The following is a 22,273-nucleotide window of genomic DNA, read 5'->3' on the forward strand; positions in this document are numbered from 1 at the left end:
TCCTTTTGAGACAGCAAGTACTATTTTAGCCTGGAATTTGTATTTCCTGAGTAAGGTAAACCTCTGACATTAAATCATAAATTAAAAGTGCAGTCCCACATAATTTCTTTTAACTACTCATTTTAAGGCATTCTTTGAATATTTTAAGACAACGGTGGGGAGAAGCATATATCCATGAATGCAATATAGGGCCTAGCCAAAAAAAAAGAATTAAAAAAAAATCTAAAAATTCTATAAGCCAGTAAGAGCAAATGGATACGGTTTTTATTACTATTTTTACAGTGTCTTTCCATCATCTGAAGTAAACCAAATACTTGGGCAATCTTATGTAAAGCATTTTAAACTGTGAGTCATCTGTAAGTATGCTCTTGCATACTAAATAAGCTGAAAACAGTTGGTACTTCATGCTGAGTGACATCCCTGTTTTGCTACAATCTTCAGATTCCATCTTTGTATGGTATTTCTGCTCATTTTAGAAACAGTGTATTACAGGTTGCATATCTTTGCTTCTGTTTGCCTTCCTTATTCACCAGTGCAGATCTGCACTCAAATTTCAGGTGAATCATTAAATAGAGGGAAAATGTTCTTACTGGGATTTAACCACAACCATAGAATCATCTTTCATTCTTCTTCCAACCCAGTAATACCTTGAGAAGACATCTGTGTAGTAACTTGACTAGGAAAAGAAAGACAGAAGATAGAGCTAGAAAAGCATTCTTTCACTGTACCGAAACAAACAGAAAATCTTGACCTATGCAAAGCTTACTAAATGTATCTTCTGCAAAGAAAAAAAATCCATTGTGTTAAACCATCAAATGTTTTTCTTACTCAAGCTTCCAACTACAAATTCACTGCTTTACCAGCACACAAACCAAAAAACCTGTAAGGTCTTACTAACTCATTGCTTTTTCATTATTTGTACCTGTACAAACACCACAATATGTAACAAACAAACAAAAAAACCCAAATTCTCACTCTTTCCACAGAATAGACATTTCTAACACAATAAACAGATTCTAAGAATTAATTATCCTCACTTAAAATACTTCATCCAAAGTTTCCTACAATAATGATAACAGATTGACTCTCAGGAGGGAATCCAATAGCTAACTACAATTTAAGATTATAGAGTACAAATTAAAGAGTTTAAATTATGCCAGCATTAAGGACCCTTCTTTCTCATGGCATCTGTCTTCATGAATAAGGATGGTCATACTCTTTCACAGCAAATTACAGTGTGCTCCTCATCCAGAAGGTATCTTGTATTTACATAATACAGCTGAAAAGAAATAACATTTAATAAAGCTCACTTCAAAGCACAAATAGAAGCTGCATTGACCACCTATAATATTAGTACATATGCAACACAGAATGATAAAATAAATCAATGTACATGAAACAAAACACATTTTTTAGGTGCACAGAAGACACAAACATAAGAGTCAAAAATTACCTCCAAATCCAACTTGCATCTCCTTGAAAAAAATTTCTTAGAATTCCTATATTTATTCAATTCTAATTCCAACATTTTTCAAGAACTTGAGGAAATTCTAACTTAGGCAAAGCACTTCAAATCAGAGCAGACCAAAAAAAAAAACCCCAAAAAAATCCACACAGCCTACTAGCCTAGCTTTCTCCTCCTAACTAACATTAAGAATCATTTGGGATCAAAACAAATAATGTGTGGTTATTACATCCATAAAGATTATACAAACACCAGACTTCCTTTCAGGTTTTGCCACACATGGCTGCAGCAGACTTACAGCTGATCCATTAACACTTGAAACTTAGGACAGTTAACGGACAAATTAGTTGCTCTTTCTTACTCACTTTTAACAAAACACTCTACTCAAATAGGATTTGTTGTGAGGATGTGTATGCTCCCACACAAGTCAGTAAAAGAAGACTCAAAACTTTCAAGTTTCCGGCTTTATAGTTATTACTTGGCTATATAGTTACTCAGAAGAATTGTTCTGTCCCCCTTGCCATTTTCTCCCTTAAGAATGGCTTCTCAAAAAGAATTTCTTCCCAGTCTTTTTATTATGATATGCCATGAACACCTTACTTAAACATTACCAGTACAGACCAAGCACAGTTTAAAATCAATCAGACAACCAGAATTTGCAATTTCCAATTCAGTAACTGTGATTTTTTTTCCAACTATGCTATAATTAGCAGTAATATACGTTTTGTATAGACTTCTTCACATATTTCCGATAATGACTATCAAATAAGTTGCAAATAAAGTCACCTTTTTTTGTCCAGTCTTCTGTCCTTTAGGCCTTGAATCTATGCACCTTCTTCCAGTATCCTCCCACATAACGTCCATATTATATGTCCTCATCTTCAATAGCATAGCTTCCCAAGTCTCTGTATTTTAAGTCATCAGAGGAGCCCAGACTGGACCCCAAGTCACCCTCTGTGTCCCTGGGCACACTACTTCGTTTCCCTCTCCATTCATCTCATCTCGGTGTTTCTCCATCTGGCCTATGTGGAGTCTATGCTCTTTCAGGCAGGAACTGGGACTCACTGCATTTTAGTACAGCAGCATAGGGGCACCCTCGCCTCAGCTGAGCCCTTCGGGCACTATGTAATACAAGGGACAAAAATAATTATTATCATTGATTGTTTCCTCTTGTATCCAACAGCTGTGATCTTTCCTGTAGTAACTGAATACACATTGTAGCTCCTCAGGTTTTATTTCACTAGCAAAGATATCCATTCCTCCCCTAACCTCAGACCTACAAAGTCTTCAAAGAAAGACACAGTGTTTAGTTTTCTTTCTTCAAATTCCACCCCAAACTTCATTTCCTTCATGTATACTTTCATTACCAATCTAAGGCACCTTACACTATTTCACACCCATAGGTTAAGGAAAAGCTAAATACAAGTGTTTCAGAATTAAAATACAAATTATACATATGGTATTTTCCATGTAAATATTATCTCCTACCAAACAAAAGGGTGACAAGAAGTACCAGTTTATAGACAGAGCAGATCCTTCACTACAGACTGGGACCTCTAACAAAGATTTAAATTTTTACAGTAGATTCCTATTCACATTATGCAAAGGAAAATGGTCAGAAAAACATTCATGTACTCCGATTCATACTCGTACACACACACAAGCAGTCAAGAGTCCAACAAAAAAGGAGCTCTCTTAGTGACAGACCTCAAATCAAAATTATTTTCTGCCAGCACCACTCATCAACAGTTTCTTTGCGTCAGTCACTTATACACTGCAGCACCTATTGCTAGACGGAAAACAAGGGTCTTTACCATGTAACCATCCCTAACATGACTTTTTAAGAACTTCGTTATGGATGCCTCTCACAGAACTGAGATGTGAAGGTGGAGAAATCACGGGCAAACTGTGCCATTTTAAACAAGTATAGACACTATACTTCAAGCAAAACTAAGTCGAATTTGGGTTAAACCACAGGGAGGTTATCTACACTAGCACATCACATCACTACCTCTTGGTTGCTATCACCAGGGCAGCACCACATAGAAACAATAAAACATCAAAACATCTTATCAAGATGTTAATGTTTTAGTATCACGTCTAGCACTGAAACAGTGCCAAAACCAGACAGATCTGTTTAAACTTGACTGACAGTTTAGGGACCCCATCTTTAATCAGGAAACACTGACAAAAGAATTGCTTTGGTTTAGAGACCAAACTGTAAAACTTTCCTGTTGCGTGTTAAATTGTGACAGCTCATGAGCTGGAATTAACACTGGAGGAAAACTCAGCTTTGCAAATGCAAAGTGATGCCACATTTCTGTGCAACTACCTAAAGACTCCAAATATTTCTTTGCAAAAAGCTCTTCTACATTTTTTTCTCCTCTCAAATCAAAGCTGACTTCAACAATTCAAGTTTTATGTCTTCTTATTTACACAGATTCCAAAAATTCCGCTTCTTGTTCATTGTGGCCATCAAATTAATCGTGCTTTTTTATCACTCTGATAGTGATAAAGGATTTTACATACAATAAAATCTAAAGGATCTTATTCATATAACATTTTTCCCCTCACATTGAGCTCTCCTCTGAAGTGATTTATATAGTTTTTTGAGAACAGTATCTAACTGCTATTTTCTTTAAATTTAAAGGAAAATAATACAGCTTCACATTCTCTATAAAGAATGAGCACTAGACTAGAAGAGGAAAAAAATAGTGAAAAAAAAAAAGTGCCTTTTAACATTAGAATTCCCAAAGAAGTTTGAAGGTAGCTTCCTGATGAAAAATTAATTTTAGTATTTCTTTCACATGTTGATTCTGGAAAAGTAAACAAACATGCCTCAAAAGGTTTTGTAATTCACTGTCCAATGTCCAGATTTGGAATAAAGGAGATTTTGACTGACTGAATTTGAATTCAGATCTTACAAGAGTATTCTAACCACTGACCACTTTAAATCTGAATGTGAATAAGTTTTCTTTATGAAGTTCTTTTAAAAGGGTACTTCTACTCATTATGGAAAAATCCTGCAGTTGTGGTATAAAGTATAGTTCATTCTGTCATAGACAGTTCATGCTGTCTTGCCTGGACCAGCACAGGTTCTAAAACTATCAACAAGCCCTGAGGTGGAACAGGCTGAACTCAAGAAATCAATTTTTTTGAACTCTCTAGGTAGACAGCCACTGGAATAAATTGCCCTCAGATGCTGTGGACTCTGCATCTGTGGAGAAGTTCAAAAGCTAGATAGACCAGATGATCTCAAGAGGTCCCTTCCAACAACTGCTATTTTCTTTAAATTTAAAGGATCATAATACAGCTTCACATTCTCTATAAAGAATGAGCACTAGACTAGAAGAGGAAAAAAATAGTGAAAAAAAAAAAGTGCCTTTTAACATTAGAATTCCCAAAGAAGTTTGAAGGTAGCTTCCTGATGAAAAATTAATTTTAGTATTTCTTTCACATGTTGATTCTGGAAAAGTAAACAAACATGCCTCAAAAGGTTTTGTAATTCACTGTCCAATGTCCAGATTTGGAATAAAGGAGATTTTGACTGACTGAATTTGAATTCAGATCTTACAAGAGTATTCTAACCACTGACCACTTTAAATCTGAATGTGAATAAGTTTTCTTTATGAAGTTCTTTTAAAAGGGTACTTCTACTCATTATGGAAAAATCCTGCAGTTGTGGTATAAAGTATAGTTCATTCTGTCATAGACAGTTCATGCTGTCTTGCCTGGACCAGCACAGGTTCTAAAACTATCAACAAGCCCTGAGGTGGAACAGGCTGAACTCAAGAAATCAATTTTTTTGAACTCTCTAGGTAGACAGCCACTGGAATAAATTGCCCTCAGATGCTGTGGACTCTGCATCTGTGGAGAAGTTCAAAAGCTAGATAGACCAGATGATCTCAAGAGGTCCCTTCCAACCTCAGTGACGCTGTGAGAAATTCAAAAAAGTGCTAAGTGTTGCATTAATAATAATTTAGCTATTCAGATGGCATTAATCACCAAGAAACCCCCAGTTCAATTAAAACACCTGCTCAGTGCCCAGAAGCAGCCAAAATCAGCAGGAGAACAATGATGGTTATAATTAATTTGGACTTTATATTTTTGATCAATCAGTCTCCAGGCAATTTACAGTGAGAGGAATGCAACTTCATCTTCAAATTTTAAATTGAAATCTGGGTATGATAACACACTCTGATTCACATTTTAGCAAACCCAGTCTTAGCAACAGAAGATACCATGATTATGTGTCTTCAGTTTAGCTGAGAATTCTTCTATACCTAAAGAGGGATCTGAGGGTTGTTTTATTTTCCAACAACATTGTACTTAAGCTTCCTCTTCAGAGGATGAGCATCTAGAAATCAGAAACTACATCTCCTTAGCCAATGTGCTGTTAACTAAACCACACTCTCTCCCTAGCAGTGAAAACATATTTTGTGATAGGACCCTCATTATCTTCACTCAGTCACCAATAGAAGTGCTTTCTACAGCAACTCTTAGCTGAATATCAGGATAGAGGGTCAAGAATTAATCAAAGATTAAACTGATTGAAATATTTCAAAGTTCCCAAATTCTTTAGTCAACAAGTAGCCTGAATCCACAAGACTCATTCCACAGTTGATCAATACAGCCTCCCTATAGCTAAACAAAGTACTACTTAATTTTTCACAGTTGCCTGGATTTCACTAGCTTGCAAGCCTTCCCATCAGACTTCCTTTCACCTGATCCAAAGGAAAAGCTAAACCAGAGAGAAAAATGAGCACCAGAGTATATGTTGTTTAAAAATCAAACCGTATTCAAGTGAAATGGTTAGGAGCAGTCATAACTCGTTCATTTCTCCTGTTTTACAATTCTCTTCCAGGGAAAGAAAAAAAAAGAAAACAAACACAAACCCAAAACCTTTTTGTTCTTCATCTTGCAAACTCCAAGACTAAGAAATTGCCTGATTCATCTCTCTATTTAGCCTGGTTTGTCAACAAAACCATGCCGGCTGAGCTGTGCAGCTAATGCACTGAAATGTACCAGAACAATGCAACAGCATTTCTGATGCCTTAAGTCTGAAGAATGGAAAGAAAGAAAAAAAAAGGAAAAAAAAAAGAGAATAAAAAAAAAAAAAAAAAGAGGTCATGAAAACCTTTCAAGACACTCAGTGGTCTGATAGTTCCCTTAAGCAACCTTTGTAATCCATAAGAAAAATCTTCAATTTCAAACAGTATTGGAGAGGAGGGTTCCACATATGAAGCTGTGCCAGTTTCACAGATGTCCTGTTGACTAATCAGGTGGGAATGATACTTCTATGAGCTAATCTTTAATAATACTCTGTTTGACCCCTGGATCATCTCCAAATCCCATAACTGCAGCTTCTCTCAACCTCCAGAGTCAGTTTATGAGCATCACATTGTGATTCATCAATTACAATGATATTTTCAATTGACACATGCCTGAATTTCAAAAGATCATGATGGGCTTTGTGCACGTTTCAGCTACAAAGACTTCCTCTCTGCAGTTCTTAATGTTCTGCAGCATTGGGCTGATCACGATGCACTAGTTTTTGTATTCAGTTTGTCTCTACTAGTTGTTAAATACTGACTGAGCATACAGCATGCAAAAATCCAATCCTTGGAACAGATAACTGAATCTGAAAATATAACATGCAACCAACAGCTAAGAGAGCTAGCTAGCATCTTTAGATAGGATATTAAAAGAACACTATTGAAATAGCAGAAGTTACACAACCAAAGTCTAGTGAGTTCCAACATTGCTGACTAACCATACTTTCTTATTTGAATTCTCTTACACATCCAATGAAAGAAATAGTCTTTGGCCACCTAGAGGTGGGTGTGAACTCAAAATCTTCTGTTAGCACTGAAGTAAAAGGTTCATTTTTTCCAAATGAACCTGCCAAAAAGTTGTCAGGTACAATGACAGAACTGCCTTCCATAGACCAGAGGATTTGATGGGAGAAACACAATACGTTGCAGGCCAACTTTCTCTTGCTGCTGAGAAGTTTGAAGCTACTGCAGTGAAAAGCCAACAGGGAATGAACTTCTGGAAGTCGGCACCAAACCTGGGTAGGCCAATTCTGGTCTGTTTTCTGTCTTGCAAGATTGAGTGGGGTGATGGAAATCTCTTCTGCAACAATGCTTCCCTCGCCTCATAAGGAGTGGAAGAAATAAGTGCTTTGGGCTACCTTCCAGACCAGAAGTATCTCAAGTCCACCCAAATTCTTTTCTGTTCTTCAATACACACATTACTAGTATTTTTTTAAAACCGTAGATCTACAATGAGTTTAAGATTTTTACAATGCTCTTATCTCTTCAAGGTATAAAATCTTTTATATTAATATTTCAATTTGAAAGAATACTAAATCCAAATCAAGAAACATATTAACCTTTACTTCAGCAAGAGTTGGACCAAGAGAAAAAACCAAGGTGTATCACTAGGTCAGTCTTAAAAGAGGGCAACAGGTTGTTTATACATTTTTCCATTTTTCTCAACATTATCTTCAAGACAAAAGACTACTATTTAGGACTCACCCCTGCAGTCTTAAGAAAGAGACATGTTTTTGAAAGAATTTAAAGTTTGGAAATTTTTTTCAATTCCAGATATGTGTTAGTTTAGACACACACAAAAAAAAACCATACAGAAATTCTTACATGGTCAATAACCACTATGAATCAGCAACAAGAAAAACAGAAAAGCAAATAATGTGTATTTTCTCTGATCAAAATTAACTCCTGTGTTTAAGGAAAAAAAGAAAAAAAGCAAGTGCTATACAGCATTTTAAGTAAACATAACCATGAGACTATGCCATCATTTGTGATAACCCATTTCCAGTAACACAGAAGTCTCTGGACAAGACAACTGGAAAGCAGTGACTACTGTAGAATAAAACATATGCAAGGGTGCACAGAAGATTTGGTTCTGTGTATGGAAAATCCAGTAAGTATGAAGAGAAACTTACAGACCATTTTAGTAGGAAATAAGCCGGAAGAGGACTGTTACCGGATACTGTCATGCAAACCATGTGTAACCAAAAATTGGTTGAAGAGCTTTCCATTTAAGGCTTTCAGCTTTACAGTAAAGCCAGGAGCTGTAGTGCTAGACCAGGCAGAGTAGAAAAACGCGAGTAGAAGGTAAAGACCTGAATATTCCTTTGCCTGTACGTTTTCTCATTATATATTCTGTTGCATTCCATGTACAAGGTAAATTATTCTGATGAACTCAGAAAACTAGCAGACCTATTTTACTATTTACCTTCTCTCTATAATGAACCTGAAAGCATGCATGATTTTCACTATTTCACCATTGCTACACAGGAGACTGAAAAACACTGCACAGTGAGCACTCAGTTCCATGAAGTGCTGGTATTTCTAATACAGGCTTAAGTGCAGCTTGCAGACACCAAATAAAACCACAGGAGAGGTTAAGATGTTTCAGAAATTTTGCAACAAGATAGTTTCTTACCTTGAAGTATAATTGAAACTTTCTTCAATAACTAAGCAAAAGCAATTGTACTCACCTAAAAGTAAAAGCTTCAAGACAAGATGGATCTCCCAATCTTGTAATACAGACCAAGAAAAAATATTTTTTTAAAAAAGATATAAAGAAAAATATAACACAAAGAGAGTAAAAGAAATAAATGGGGAAAATAAGTGGTTTGTACGTATCAAGCACCTAAAAAGCAGTACTTCCCCACAACATACCTGACTTCCTGAGTGAATGAAAGAGTACACAGTCTCAAATCCAAATTAGAGTAGACGTTAGGATCCATCATTGACATCATAAAATTTATGCTGGACACAACAAAAGCACACTTAACACAAATTACAAATGGTACTCTGCAAGAACGACATTTAGCTTCTTAACAAAGACTTCCGAGAGATTTGCAGAAAAAGAAAAATCTAGCTTTCTTCTCAGAAAAGAGGAACATAAAAGAGATTATTACCTTTGCTGATTTGGACAAGACGGTACATCTCTGTGGCAAAGTTGTAACAGTTTACCAATAATTAGATGTAAATATTTTTAAGGGCAGTTAGCAATGCATACACATTTTTAAAGTAATTGTGCAAAACTCAGGTCACACACTTCTGGTGCATGAGCAAGATGAAGATTAATTGCGCTTAAAAAGGCAGGCAAGGATATGCATTCAACACATTTGGGCCATTATATATGACAGCACAGAACGCTATTAGCGTATGATTCAGCTCAAGTTAAAATCTAGAGGAGGTTTGACATAAACGACAGTGAGAACAGAACAAGACTTGTAAGAAGACATACTTAGCCATATAGACACCCTTGCAGTTATGGCCCAGCAAATAGATTCCTAAAATCTCTAATGGATGCAGAGCAGATTATTCTACTAGATATTATACTGAAGTTAATTAGTTTACATTCTCATTGCAATATAATTTAAGCAGTAGGTTAAGACAGGTTTTTACATGAAGCAGCCTTTGTAATACAGAATTTGGTTTTAGACTTCTGGCCAAAAAAAAAAAAAAGTACTCTATTTTCTTCTATCCTTTTGCTATTAAAATAACCTTTAACAAGGTTATTTATTATATTATTATTATACCAACTTTCCTAATTTATGTATTTCTTTCATTAAAACAATTTCTTCCTCAAGCAGAGAAAATGAGATCCAGGTCGAAATTTTGAAATAAATATAAGGATTTTCTTCAGCTCATTACTCTGTTTAAAGATATACAAGAAGAATACAAACCCGTTTCACTCACTGAACTCCTTGCTTCTCTGCCACTGCCAATAAAATGTATTACTAGGGTACAACCACTAATAATAATAAACTGTAACTTTTGAATAAGAACTTACTACAACAAAGTGCGCTTCCCAAGCTCTAGATGTGGTTCCAATTGCCAAACTGTAATTCTGTAACAGACATAAATCATCATAAAAAACCTCACTCATCAACAGGAAGTCACATAGGTACATAAAGAAGAAGTAACTTTGTTAGCATTCTCACTCCCACACAATTCACTACCCAATTCAACTCATTCCTTCACTGAATGTATGTGCTGACCCATGTTAGTCTTTTCTGTTAGTAAAAAAGCACAGCAAGGCCTTCCTCTGTGAACAGAATTGCAAACGCCATGCATGGAAACAAATCTCCCTCATCAAGTTCTGAAGGTTGAGCATCTCTCACACACTATATTAATTGGATTACTTTACAGGATTAAAGCTCCAGAAAACTGAAACAGTAACGCTCACCTAGAGGTTTTCTCAGAGTCAGCAGAACATTCCTCTGCACAGAGGGCCAGAGTAAACAATTCCTTGTGTCAGGCACAGGACTTATGCAGAGAGGTGATTTACCAAGCCAAAGGGGCAACCCCCAAAACAAATTGGTTTGGAAGGGAAGAATATTGTCACTGATTAGCTTTTTGTCACTTTTAACTTTGCAGCTGTCAAGTAAAAAATAAACTGTAGAACAGAAAGCAGAATAAAAAAAAAATGGGGATGAAACAGAAAGTGTCTAATTCTGCTTCACTAATGGATTTACAGTATAAGGAAAGAAGAAATTCAGAGACTTCATAAGCTAGACATAATAAGCTAGAATTCAACTAGAAATATCAAAAAAAAAAGAGCAGTACATTACTTCTGACATAATCAGAATAAAGTAATGCCTGTAATATTGTCACTGAAATATGTCAGCATTGCAGCCTGATATAACTTTAAACCACGTTAATTTAATTTTCAGTAGATTAAGACAGGTTTCACTTAATCAGAAGGAAAAAAATACCTACAATCTCAGTTGGCTGTAGTAAGTAAACAGGTGTAAATATTTCAGTATTTAAAAATGCAGATACACGGGTTTTATTGAATTGAGCCACACACTGCCCCTAGAAAAAGATACTTCCATTCACCTTTAGGAACATGAAAATCTAATTCTCACTACCTAATTACTCATTTTCCTCCTCCCACTCCATCAAAAATGGAAGTGTTTCTTTTTGTGTCTAGTTACATTACACTTTCTAAGCAAAAGCATATTTTTTGTTTTGGAGACAAGCCAGGCAACATGCTATGCCTATGACAAAGCTCACCTATGAGATTTGACAACCCTCCCTCCTACATTCCATGCCTCTCCCTTTCTAGACAAGTTCTGTTTATTTGAAATGAGGGATTTTGGCTACCTTCAGCCCAATGAGCTAAACTTTCCAGAGGTCAAGCATGCAAAGGAAAAGGAGAAAGAAAATACAGACTAATCACACATCAAGATAAATAATGTGCAGAAGCACGTATAATGGAAGTTCTCATTATGATCTCTCTCCTACTCAGTAAATTTGATGTGACGTTTTTAATACACTTGTTTTCTGGTTCTCAGACAGGAAAAAAAAAAAAAAAACAAACACAAAAACCAAACTTGACCTTGCCCTTTGTCAGATTCAAGACAGAAATTAAGAAGAAAAAAGAAAAAAAGTAAAAAAATTCTAAATTTAAGAGCCCCCCTCCAGGAATAAATCCTTCTACCAATTCGAATGAATGCTTATATACATAACTAAAAACAACAGCAAGTTCTGCCACAGGCTTAGGTTGAAGTTGTGTCTGACTTTAAATTAGGAAAAGCAATCAAGCCCAATACCAAAAGACAGATCTCAGTGGCTCTGACAAGAAAGAGGAAGAGTGAGAGAAATTAAAGAAAACGTTTTGGACTCAGAGGTTGAATGTCCAAAGAAAAGCAACATCAAATGAACCATAAGATAGAGTACAGAAAAATTACAGTACTCTTCTTGCATGAGATACTGCTAACAGATTTCAGAAATGAGCTTGGAAGGCATAACATTGCAAGTAATGTTCTGAAACTATCCAAAGCACAACAGCATTTCTTCTACAGCATTTCAGGAACCTTCTCATACCAAACCAGGGTTTATTTATAGGGTGTTTCTACAAGAACCCTGGTCAGCTCAAAATGCAGATCAGGCCTTCACTGATGAATTATTCTGCAATCCTTTCTTTTGTAAGCTTTAAGGTTCTTCTTCCATCAAAATACCAGTATCAAAAGTAGTTCCTTTTAAAATGCATATTCACTACATTAGAGATATTAAAAGTGATTCAGGAGTAAATAATGGCTGACCAAGCAGTCAGACTACCATGCTAAGACCTACTCAAAAACATCTTAGCATATGAATCAGTAATTCACAAGCCTACCCTACAAAAATTCAGACAACAGTGATGGAACACCTATTGTATTTCAGATATTTTCTTGATTTACCTATGTATCTATCATCGTTCTGCAATTACTAAATACTAGACTAGTGCTTTTTTGCTCACAAGTTTTTCTAAAGAACTTGCTACATAATTCTAAGACCGGATGAAATTAGCCAGATTCTTACGTGCACAACAATAAATGCAACTCTTATCTGGGTTATCCCTACTATTCTACCATCATGTTTAGATCTGCGATGGTACTGCTTCATGGGTTCTTTGCCTCAACAATCACACTCCAGCAACATTATTAACATTTTTGGTGCTGAAAATTCATTCAGTATTATTTGCACTGCCTTTGATCTCTATCAGTTTCTTCATTAGAAGGGTTAGATCTCTTCAGCTACACTTGCTATGATAGTTCTTACAAATGAACTATTTCATGTTGGCATGAACGTGATACTGCAGTCCTTCAGTTGTCTGCTGGTACATGTCAAATCATGAGACAAGTCTTTGATTTTCACAAGCGCCAACTAGAGCAGAAAAAAAACAAGCACCACATTTATTTAATACAACCTTTATAAGAAGTTTAATCCAACTCTTTAGCTATGAAGGGTTATTAAATTACCTGTAACTAGAAGAAAGGTTCTCTCCATCTCCATTTCACTCTTACCAAGTATTTCCCTGCATCACATATTGTGAATTTTTTTAACTATTCTGTTGCATGGAAAAGGGGGTATGCTTTCCATCTCCCTGGTACTCATAACAAGACCATGTAAATGCACATAATTGCCTATGCATTAGCATTGCAAAGTCTACTCCACAAAAGCGCAGAAAACAGTCAAAAATATAAAGTCATGTGATTGACGCTTACTTTCAGTCTAACCCTCTGTGACAGAACCCCACACCATTCTCATGACTGTTATAGGGCTAAAGGATTCTTACCCATCTGTACAAGTATTTAGGTGGCTACTGTCACCATTGGAACCAAATGCTTGATCAAAGACTGCTTCAAGGTGAAGGTCATGTGTCCATACAAAGAAGTTTAATCATCTAGCTTGTTATTAGCATGCCTCTGCTAGTTCTAATTAAATTATTCCACTTTGTAACTAGAAAATAACCACACCATAGGTGATTTTCGGATGTTTATCAGCATGGCTACATCCCTGATGTACAATAAGGATCAGTTATAAGTAAATGAATCCATCTATCCAGTAGATAGTTTGCTGAGTCCCAAGCAGATCTATCCAATTACCTAGGCTAACTTTGAATACTCTTCAAATTCCTTTCATTCCTCCACTTAAATTCCTATATAAGGAATTCTCTTAGCTGTCACAGGAATGGAAGATGTTCATCCAAGAGAAATTATATGGCGTATTCAGCATACCTTCCTCTTTCCCCTTTCTCCTTTGATGAAACCAAAGAACACACCCCACACAAAGCCCAGCTAGTTGCTGTTTTTCCAGCTTTGCCTGGTTTGAAAGGAAGAAATATAGCTGTAAGAGACAGCTGTTTCTGGCTTGATTCCACTAATACAACTCCACTTTCTGGCAATCCCCAGGAAAACTCACAGCCAGCCAATGCAGATTTTGGGTTGCTTCCTTCCATCATTCCTTTGAAAGATGGATTTAAGCAAGGACATTCTTCAAATTCAGTGCACTCAGTTTTCACAGCGGGATTCCAAAGAAATTTTCACAGAGGTAGACAGGCCAGTGTTCAGCATTTGGTTCCGCCAGCTAATATCCATCAGATCTTATTTCCCACAATCAAGTACAAACCAATCAGGTAACAGAAGTATGTTGTTACACAGCACTAATTATTCTGAAATCCTCCAGAAAGCTGCCTCATAAAATGTAATGAACTTGTTAACCCATCTCTGTAGTCCTAAGGTGTTCAAAATATGAACAAAACCAAACCAAACCAAAAAAAACCAAAACAAACAAACAAAAAAAAACCACAGAAAACCCCCCACAAACCTGTCCTGCACTAAAAAGTCTCACATGTTAAAAATTACCTGATCCATGCCTCTAACAAAATGGTACCTTGTAAACTTTTGCCACAGTCCCTCTGGGAAGTCTACTCTAGGTAATCTATTCTATTTCTAATTTTCTTCAAGCACATGGTAATTATAAGGAAGTCATTCCTGACTATGATGAACATTGAAAGAGTGAACCCATCTCTTCATTTGAAATTCAATGCAGCTGCTAGTGCCAGTGCTCCTATAAAGACATTAACATTACTGTAAAAGTGACCATTATAGGATTACATTAACAGAAATTGCAACTGTCAGATAAGTTAATACAGCTCATGTTATGACACCTTAACTGTCATATCTCTCACTTTCCAAACAGTAGGCACATAGATACTAGTTTGTTTTTATTAAGCAATTCTGGGAAGCTAAACAAAGCTTCTATTAAATTACAGTGCATGCCTGAAACATACATCTGTTCAAATCTATAGCTGAGTAGCATATATCATCTGGCTCCAGCAGCAGCAACATATTTGCACCTGACAAGTTACACCACCATTATTATGTAAAAAATTACAAAGAAAAGCAAGAGTTCTTTCAAAGTGAATACGTAATTAGTTAACAAATCTCACGCTTATTCATAAGGGAGCACAGCATAAAACTACACTGCACCAGAGACTTCCTGCTACCTTCATTAGGAATCTGGGCTGACCTTTGTTGTGATGATGTTGCAGGCAGCATCTGCCCTTAAGTTGCTCTATTTCTTCCGATGAGAGCAGAGAAATACCACTGCTGTGCCCCCGATGGGCACACAATATTGTGGTAAACTCTGCATTGCTGTGGTTGCATTTAAAATGCTGAAATTGTTATATAAACTAGTTCCTTCATGCCCTTTCTCATTTACTGAGATGCATCAGGCAACAGGCAGCCTCTTCCAGAGGCCTTTCATTCCCAGAGCAGCACAGACAACACAGCCAGACGTGGCTTAAGTGCAGTACACTTGAAAAACACAGTGTAAGTCTTTTGCAGAATACAGACTAGAGACAGAAAAATATGCCAGGCTATCGTTACTTTGCTACTGGGAGAAATTCCAGGGTATAATTATTGACACAGTTATACCAGTTGAAGTGCTCTGTTTTCACTTCCACCTGACCACAGTTGCGGTTTAAAAATGGGTATTTTCAAGCTGTCTAAGGACAAAGTAACAGGATTCACATTTCAGCTTTCATTAAAAGAAAATGTATTACTCTTAAGTGTCTATCATTTTATTTGCCACATTCTAGAAAAGCTTCTATTAAAGCTTCTTTATCTAAATGAGAAAAAAAGCAATGACAAATCCTAGGACTAAAAGTCTGCCCTGGCTTTTACTTTTCCAGTCATTTTACTGGTTTTGGGGTGATTTTTTTCATTTTTTATTTCTTGTTCTTCAGGAAAATCATACCCTCTTCCTCCTACTTCAGAGTAACATTAATATTATGTCAAGAATTCATGTTATTCAAGTAGATTCCGACAAAGGAAAACTAAGACTAAATGAAATAGCCATCTGTACAATGCATATGCATGAATTTGGACAAAATATAAGAAAATCAAGGTGTTCAGATTATGTAATTTGTTAGCTACTGCCTCCATCACCATACACTCAATGTTCTAGTAAAAAATTCAAACCAAGTAGCTCTATCAAGGCAGAAATCAGCTTCTGACAGGTTTTTTTATGCCAATAAGAAGTTCCCACTCAAGAGATACAGACCTTTCCTTACAGAGACGAGAACACTTTCGTTCAGAGATGAAGCCTAGAATAGAATTAGCAGGAAACCATTACCCACTCAACCTTAGAAATTACTTCTATTAAGAATTTATTCTTTTGAGGAACCGTCCACCTGCAATCAATACCAAAATTCTGAATTAAAAATTCTTACATAAAAAGACTTCTGCATAGCATTTTCAAGTAAGTATTTGCTAATAAGTAAAGAGATATTACTCTTTTTGTGCATAAATTAAGAAAAAAAATTTATATAGTTACAACATAGAAAATACATTCCCGACTTCTTCCATTAATCATTATTAAAATTGCAACAACCACAGTAAGAGAAATGAAAATTCTTCCATTCACCCTGATGAAACATGTTCACTTTACAGTTCACAGGTTATTTATGTACCAGTATCATGACATCAAACAAAACAAACTTATGCAACTTAAGTTTTATTAGGAAGTATAGGAATATATGTCCAGTTTCTGACTTGTCTTTTATCATCCACACAAAGCCAAGTCTACTTTTTCAGTCAACTAAGGAAATTTAAAGAAAAACCTAGGTGTAATTCCGAAAACAAAACCAAAACTAGCTCGGAGTTTTAAATGAAGCACCAATAGTATAAAAATCAGAAGAAAAAGACCTCTGTATTTTCAGTTTAATTAGTCTACTTCCTGAATGTAGCCCACTGTCAGCATTTCCCCAGTCACTTTCCTTTTACCTTGATTCAGAGAAATACTCCAACACATCCTGTGTGAGAAAGACTAGTGTATTTTCCTGAATTACAATGATCCTGTGCACTTTCCACACAGCTATGTAACAGGAAAAACCACCTTTACAACATGCCTGTAACAATGCAGCATTCAAGTATAGAAGTGAAAGGCAGACATAGCTCTTGAGACCATTTTAAATCTTGGGTCAGAAATTAACTAGAATTCTCTTTACAGACTGTAATATATATTTTCCTCAGACTTCACAATGCTAAAGAGCACCATGCATCAAAACATCCTCAGAAATTGAAAGGAAAAGCAGCTCTCTGTCTCAGATCATTAGTCAACCAACTCACAGGGCAAGCAAGAAACTTCCCTGGTGAACCAACTATTTGCTACAGAGCTTCCTTAGCCTCCTTCTCACACATCCGATAAAGACAACTTCCAGATGCAAAACACTGAACAAGATAGTACACAGACTAGACAACTGATTTTCTCCAGAAATATCATTTTAATGGTGGTATAAAATGTTTGTCAAACAACTTTGGAATCAAAAATTTTATATATAAAATGTTCACACGTAATTCCCAAATAAGAAATGGACTGTGTGTCCTAGCTAAAACCCGTTCACTACAAACAGCCTGTCCAGTTCAATTCCAAAACAGAATTTGAGATCATATTCAGTATGTGTACTGCAGTGCAGTGCCTTAGAGAGGAAGGTACAAATGCTGCAATCTCAGCCACGCCATCACCCACATGAGCTGTTAAACAGTGGTCTCTTGTGCCAGTCCCTGGTGAATCTTCAGAAGTCATATCCTGACAGGTACAAGAAATACTTTTTAAAATAAACAAGGCTAGCCAAAGTGTTTTTCAGTGTTCTTTCCATCTAAAATTCCTCCTAATATCCAAGATTGCTTTCGAGCATTTTCTTCAGTGCGTTCTGGCAGCCGTGCTTGTATGCTTGATGATTGCAGCTACCGGAATCCAACGTATTTTGATCAACCCCTTTAAAGATAAGCAGCGTATGAGAAGCATCGAGGGATACTTGGGGAAATAAATAAATAAAATGTCTATTATATTTCACTGAGAGATTCACATAACAGTTCTTCTTTAGTTTAGTTACTTATTTTACAATAATCTCCAGATCTTGTTTTTCCAGGCTCCATTTGTATCCTTCAATTCCACAGAATCTTCATTCACGATGGCATCTAAGCATATGATTTTTAGTCACGTTTAAAGTGACATTCAATTGTTTAAATGGTGCCATAACAAGAAATACCTAAAACAGAGTTGACTCTGGAATCACAGAATTCCTTGTCCTTGAGATGTGACCACATTACATTCTTTGCTTCAGAATGAAAAAAAATTCTCTGCCATAAACTCCATTCTTTTATTATCAGAAGTATTAAATCCCAGCACTGAGCGAATAAAATCTTTTTCATGTCACACATGAATCCTAAATAACATTTAATTTCATTTAAAAGTACTTTGCCAGTGTTGGAAAGTACTCTTACACTTTTATCTGACAGTCACACTCAGAAAAATTTAGTTCATGTAGAAAATAAAGCAGCACAGAATATGTTCACATAAAAGATTCTATTTTACTGCAAGTTGCTAATCAAACAAGTAAAAAAGCACTAGAAGAGAGTGTGCAGTGGAACATCAGCATTCCGGTTCTTTTTTAAAAGAAAGAAATGACGACCTCAACGGCGTTGGGGAAAACGTGCTGCTCCCACTGATCATGCTTCTGATTTCTGACAGGCATGGTAGTCTTCATTGTCTCAGAGGACAGTGAGAAAGACCATAACCCTGTCAGCCTCACTTTAGCATGTCCTGGTGGTGTCTCCTACCATAAACATGTAAAAGAAGACCTGCCTCTAATTTCAGAGACTCCACAACTCCAGAAAACCATACATACTGGCATCAGGAATACCCCAGGAACAAATAACTTATTATATATTTCTCATCAGTCTTAGGTACATATTGCTCCCAAAATTCAGGACACCTTTAACACAATGAATATAAAGGATACTCACAGGCAGTGTTTTGTTGAAATACTGCAATAGTTTTAATTCTATCATCAGCTTGCCACCCCACTCCACACTAAGGCCTTCCCTTAGCAGGGTTCTGCACCATTAAAAAGCAAACCAAAACCAGTTCTTGCATGTGTGTATTATGGGAGGAGCCTCTGCATTCAGACAAAAACATTTTCTGTTCTGTCCTGAAACTCTCAATTATTTTCACTCTGGTCAGATTACACATCCTGAAAGAACCAAAACAGAACAAAAAGAAACAAACAAAAAAAAAACCAAACAAACAAACCCCAATGTATTTTGGTATTGAGTATAAATGTTTTAGGTTCTTGAATGGGAAGACTAAACAAAGTTTATTTCCTACGCATCTTTCTCCTTTCTGATATTAAAAAAAAGAAAAATCCTCTACAGGGAAGAAGTCCTCCACAGACACACAACTAATAAAAGCAAGATCATGATACTTGCTCCTCTTCACTCCTCTTGCACAGCATGTGTGCATTCAGTGGGAAGAGTCAGGAGAATGTGTATCCAAGCCTAAAAAAGGCTACACATAACACAGGGTCATCTCTACCTGGAGCAGTCAGCAAAGTAAGGTGGTAGACCCCTGTCTGCCTGTCTGTGAAGAAGCATGTCGCTCACAGGACTAGACAAGATTTCCTTGAGAAGAACCAAATAGCACAGAGCTAAATTCCAGCTGTCTGAAGTTATCTTAAACAATGAAAGGACTGATGCTGCCAGAAATCCAGGGCATTAACAAGTTACATTTCCTTCTCAGAAGCGACATATCAAACTCAAATCATTCCCAAAAGAAACAGAAATCCACCCTAGCAGCAACTTTGTAGAAGGAAATGCATGACACCACCTTATCAAAAAATGTGAATAAAATAAAAAATGCAAAGGAAGATGACAAACAATTAGGCAAACAGCAATATGTGAAGAGGAAAAGAAAAAGAAAATACCAATGAATGTGTAGATGGCAAATACAAGTTCAGTTTACTACCTTAATGCAAATAAAGAAATTTCTTATTAATTGAATAAAATCTCTTCTTTCTCTTTAAACATTAAAAATAATATGTTGTGTTTACATTCCAGGGTAAACTCCAAAGACGCTACAGTAATTTTGAAACATCAGAAAGAGAACCCACAATTTTGTAGCTCCTATCAGAAGAAGAAAATATGAAGAGTGCTGTTTACACATAGTAGGCCTACAGATGTCACCATTAAGGTACTCAAAGCACAGAAAGCTTTTTTGCTTGCATAAGATGTTCTCTGAAAAGTTCTATTTAATCTACCAAACCATTTTTGAACCTATCTGTCCCTAATTACTCTTTTAAAAATAAATAACTAAAAAGAGAAACTGCGGCAATTACCAGGTAATATCGGATTTCCAGTGCTTTCTATCAATGCCACTCAGAAAGCCATGCACATCTAATAGCTTTAGAGAATACTAATCCCAGCTTTCTAAGAATAAGGTGAAGGAAAACTACATTGACAATATGTCTTAAAGCAACTGACTTTTCCAAGAAACATTCATAACTTTGACAAAGTGGAAGGAAAAGAGGAGTAAAAATCACTACCTACATACAACTACAAATTACAAATTCAAAACTTCACTTGAAAATGATATTTCTCAGGCCTTTTTAATTTCAGTATACAAAAAGCCTCCCCTATGCCTCAGTTTACCGTATTCAAGGTCATTTCACCACCAGTACAACATTCTAAAAATTTCTGAAGTATTGTCTAAGGCTGGTTTGCCAAATCTGTATTAAGCCTGACGCACATTATCAGGAGTGCTGTTTTACATAACGGGCTGCTGCTGTCAGGTGCTGTAGCTTAACATTACTGTATATGTGCAGAGCAGTATTAGCATGCTCATTGCTTCTCTTTCCCTATTAAGCATTCAGATAACAGCCCTTCCATGAGCTAAGCTTAACATTCAAACCTGCAGTAAGATTGCCATCGTACAAGGCTTCAAAAAATGTTTACCAGTGAGAAATACTAGTAATAAAACTCTCATAGATTGAGATGAGAAACTGTCTTTCAAATAAGTGTTTTTCTGGTTTGTCTTAGGTGTTAGACAACACTACAGCAGAAGTCGCGTAATGCTGAGAGGAAAAAAAGTTGAAAATCTTCATGCCAGTGTTGCATAACAGCTGTGTTCACTGTAAAACCACATTTTCCAAGAATTCTCAAGCAAACAATCAAAACAACAAAAAAAGAATAACAGGATGTATATCTATTACTTGACAGTTTCTGATTGAAATTAACGTAAGATGACGGAGATCCAGGATCCACAATGCTGCAAACAGCACAGGAATATGCTTCACATACGCTATACGGCTTGCTTTCCCCTCCTTTTTTTAATGTATTTTCTTACAAGACACTGATCATGAACAATTTGTAAATCAGACTGTACTAAATAAAAAGGAAGCTAAGCTTTACCCTACAGCCTCAGTGTTTTTAGCTCTACTTATCAAATGTCTTAGCAATTTTTCCTCAAACTCTGACGTTTGCGTACACCACTATTCAAATCTGCCCATCTGCAAAACTTGCTCGGATTGTGCATATAAACAGCACTTGGGAGACGGCCCAGAAGGCAAATTAAAAGCTTCGCTTGAAGAAAAATAATCCACATGAGCACAAAATGCGGCAGTTCCGATGTGTTAATTAAACTGAGGCAAGAAACGCTCTAGCGCCTTAACGTGCTTCGGACTGAAGAAAACAGAAGTAAAGAAAGGATGCTCACATTCAAATAAAAAAAAAAAAAAAGAAAAAAAAAAAAAAGAAAAAAAGAAGGTATTAGTCCGTGCTCAGCGAGAACGCCTGCAAGTTAGTAGGAACCTTGGTGGGGAGGGGATGAGGGGTGGGAGAGGTGATTTTATTATTTATTTTTTTTTTAATTCGATTCCATTTTCGCAAAAGGAGCGCGGTTGCAGCTTTGAAGCCGGGGAGGGCTGCTCGGTTAGTACCTGCAGTACGCGAACACACCGGCGGGCGGGAAGGCACCGGGGGAAGGCACCGGGGGGCGGCGGGGCTCCCCCTCACTCTCCGCCCGGCTGCCCGCACCTTGCCCTGCCCGCGCTCCCCCCGGGGCCGGCACCGCCGCCTCTGCCCCACTTCTCCCGCTCATCCCGGCTCCACCGGCAGAGCCCCACGGCCCCACCGTTCTCCGGAGCGGGAAGGAGCCG

General features: G+C 36.7%; 1 protein-coding gene across 5 annotated transcripts in view; it reads right to left on the reverse strand.

Annotated features, from left to right (window-relative positions):
• The window catches only part of RYR2 (ryanodine receptor 2 (cardiac)), a 408,602-nt gene that overhangs the window by 385,784 nt on the left and 545 nt on the right, over window positions 1–22,273 (reverse strand). The window lies entirely within an intron of this gene.

The sequence above is a fragment of the Calidris pugnax genome, unplaced genomic scaffold (assembly GCF_001431845.1).
Source record: "Calidris pugnax isolate Ruff unplaced genomic scaffold, ASM143184v1 scaffold24, whole genome shotgun sequence".
Classification (NCBI taxonomy): domain Eukaryota; kingdom Metazoa; phylum Chordata; class Aves; order Charadriiformes; family Scolopacidae; genus Calidris; species Calidris pugnax.